At 36.6% G+C, this 3647-nt stretch overlaps 1 pseudogene; it reads right to left on the reverse strand.

Moving 5' to 3' along the window:
• Nucleotides 1–219: 219 nt before the first annotated feature.
• LOC126489736 (U6 snRNA-associated Sm-like protein LSm5) lies at nt 220–2769 on the reverse strand (annotated as a pseudogene).
• Between the last annotated feature and the right edge of the window lie 878 nt (nt 2770–3647).

Consider the following 3647-nt stretch of genomic DNA (forward strand, 5'->3'; position numbering starts at 1 on the left):
ATAATCACATTTAACAAAAAACATCTTTATTTTCTAGTCTTAAAAAAACAAAACAAAATGAAACTCTTCTTTTTTCCAAAATAACCATGATTATTAGCTTAGGAAAATGGGTATATGTTTTCAAAGTATTTCCTTTTAACAGAAACTTCATTTCATAAAATTTAAACATAAAAGGTTTTTTTTTTTTTCCAGAATCTAGCACAAGCCAAGGAAATCCATTCATACTTCAGGGCCTCCTCCTCCAGGAACCATCATTGTTATATTATTTCCATTTAGTAAAATCTGATCTAATTTTGCAATTCTTCCTTCTGGTGTGATTTCAAACTCTGTGACATCTTCTAACACAATATTGGCAAAGTCATCAAATCTTCGACGTGTACCAACAATTTTTTTATCACTCTTTACCACAACTCAAATTCTTGATCCTATACACTCGTCCTCAAGCTCTAATGGCAGGGGCTGCCTTGGGTTCAAGGTCACGTTAGCTGCTATGGCCACATCAAAAGTGGCATTAGGCCACCAGTGTCTCTTTTCTTTTTATATTTTACACATGGTAGAAAACATGTAATGTTTGGCTTTTTGAGTAGGACTTATTTAACCTGATCATCTCTAGGCATATCAATTTCTTGCAAACAGTGTGACTTCTTTCTTCTGCATGGCTCAATATTTCATATTTTCTTTATTAATCCTTTGATGGGCACCTAGGTTGATTCCAGGACTTAACTTATGTGAAATCTTTCAGATTCTGAATGGGAAGAAACCTTAGAGACTTTTGAATTTCAGATGGTCTGTTTGGCTTTAAGAATGCTTGACACTTTCTTAAATTAACACAGGACCAATGAATACTCTTAAAAGTTACTGAGAACCTCCCAAATGATTTTGTTTCTACAATTTAAATTTATTTATAGTTTCTAAATGATAATAATAACAAGAGCATATGACGGTTTACATCTTTGTGACTTTTTAGAGCACTACCTAATCATGTATCACGTGCCTTTTGGAAAGCTCCATTGTGTTTTCATTGGAGGAGAAGTAAAAAAATAAATGGCCAATAATGCCTCACTGTCCTGAACGAGTTGTGGAGACTTAAAGGGTCTAGGAACCACACTTTGTAAATTGTTGTTGTGCAGTTCTTAGAAAGGAGTTGCCCTGCTGAAGCATTCGCAGACCATATGATCTAATGAAAGGCTCAACCTTAGACATATAAGATGAATTTTCTAATCTATACTATGGGTTCATAATCAAATCTACCTCATATAGTTGTGAAGATTAAACAAAATTAGACAGTATATCTCACCTATGGTGGCAGACTTGCACAGAACTTGGTATATATCAGAATTTCAATAACTATTGTTTCATTTTTGAAAAAAGACCTAATAACTCCCTGCCTCATGAGACAACTTATTTAGGCTCCGGTTTTTTCAAAGTTTTCTCTTCTTGGCTTTCTCTAACTCTTTCCCTTACCATCAGTGCTTATTCTTCTCCATAGAATAAAGCTTCAACTTTTGCATTTTAAATAAAAGCAATTGTGGATCTCTTTGTGGTCTTCTTTTTTGTTTTATTACCATACCAACTATTGATAATTTTTGCTGGGCATAGTTGGTCTTCTGGTATTTATGCACCACCAATGTAAAGCAATATTTCTGAGTTTGTATTCTAGATGTAGGAGACAGAAAGAAAAAAACCAAGTTCTAAGAAAGAATATGAACAGATGTTATAGGTCCTACCGTGATAATTGAAGCAATGTAAGAAAACAGGGATGATGTCAAGGGAGGATAGTCATGTAAATGTCTCTCAGTGAAAGCAAGACCTCAGTAAGTAAGGTGCCAGCCAGATAAGGGAAAAGTAAGTGCAAGTTTTGAATTCTTTCCAACTGTGATCAGAATCCATTGGAAGATGAAGTGCTATGAATTATGTTTTGAAAATATCACTGTTTTGTGGAGAATAGAGGACAAGAATAGAAGTGGGGAGAACAGTGAAGCAACTCTTGAAATAGTTCAGGCACGAAGTGATGGTGATTTGGAGGTGGTGAGAAGTTAGATTGAGAGAGAAGGCAGAGTTGACAGAATTTACAGATGGATCAAAGTATTGTGTCAGGAATAATGAGGACTTCAGGATGGTACCTTGAAGTTTTGGCCTCAATAATTAGATGGGAGCTTGTGTCATTTACTGAAATGGGAAAGACTGGGCTAATATCAGAGAGGAAGACAAAATCAAGAGTTATGTTTGGGATATATGTTAAATTTAAGGGTGCTTATTTAATCCATATAGACAGATGAAATCAACTCCAGATCCTTCATTCCATTTGTCTATATAGTTTCTAATAAGCACATTAAATTTAACATATGCCCCATCTTGAGTTCAATCATAAATTGCTATTTGGAGGTTTTTAGTCGATAACATTCAGGAACTGAGTCCTGGAGCACTTCACTGTTGAACTCTGAAAATACAACAGAAACTAGTAAGGGACACCAAGAAAAAGTTGGAGGGTGGGAGAAAAAAACTTAGGACCTTATGCAGCAAGAAGCCTAGATATGTTTCCAAATCAAGGCATAATCAACTAATCAAATATTGCTGAGAAGTTTAATAAGAAGGGAAATAAAACTTAGCCTTTGGATTTAGCTTGAATGAGGCTGTTGGCAGTCTTGTTAAGAGTACTGTCAGTAGTGTGGAGCTAAAAACTTGTTTCGGTGGTGGGGATCTAGATCAATTGTTATAGAGCTTAGCTTGCATATGTGAAGTACCGAGGTGAGGCAATGGAGAGGCCATTGTTTGGGGGAGTTTTGTTATGAAAAGGAAAAGAAGTTTTGAAGAAACTGTTAGCTTCCCATAACTTGTTAACTCTGTTTTCTTATACTATCTAGGAGTACCTGCCCAGGGGTGACACTGCCCACAATGGGCTGCGCCCTCTCATACAAATCACAAATTAAGAGAATGTCTACAGGCCATTTTTTTAGAGACATTTTCTCAATTGTGGTTCCATTTTCTCAGATAACTCTAGCTTGTTTTAAGTTGACAAAAATGTAATCCCGCTATTTTGGGATTTCTGCTTCAATATTTACGGTAGGGCTATTATACTACTTATGTGGAATTATTCAGAATTAGAGTTAAGTGTTATGTACAAGGTCCTGGCTCAACCTCTGACAATATAGCAAAATAAAGGAAAGAGAGATTCCAAACAAAATATTGAGGTTACAGAGGAATATGATGATGAACTGTTGAATTTCAGAGGACCCAGCAGAAGGGAATGAGGGGTTTGTTGATGGACTATTGAGTCAGATTATAGAATACACGGAGCAGTAAGGAACTCAAGGTACTGATGCAGGCTGGAAAACAGGGAAGCAAATTATCTCAGAAACTAGTTCTGCTGGCTCTTAGGATGAGGTAGATGATCAGAGTGAGAAACTCTTTCTGAGTTGATTTCTTGTCCTGCTTGTATTGGCAAAACTGATCAGAGTTTCAGTGTCTTAATTAGGGTTCCCATTGCTGTGACAAAACACTATAACCATAAGCAATTTTGGGAGGAAAGGGTTTATTTCACTTTATGTTTTATAAATCCATCACTGAGGGAAGCCAGAGCAGGGACTCAGGGCAGGAGCCTGGAGGCAGGAGCTGAAACAGCCCATGGAGGGGTGTTCACTGGCCTG

The sequence above is a fragment of the Alexandromys fortis genome, unplaced genomic scaffold, assembly GCF_014885135.2.
Source record: "Alexandromys fortis isolate MF-2015 unplaced genomic scaffold, M_Fortis_MF-2015_v1.1 scaffold_205, whole genome shotgun sequence".
Lineage (NCBI taxonomy): Eukaryota > Metazoa > Chordata > Mammalia > Rodentia > Cricetidae > Alexandromys > Alexandromys fortis.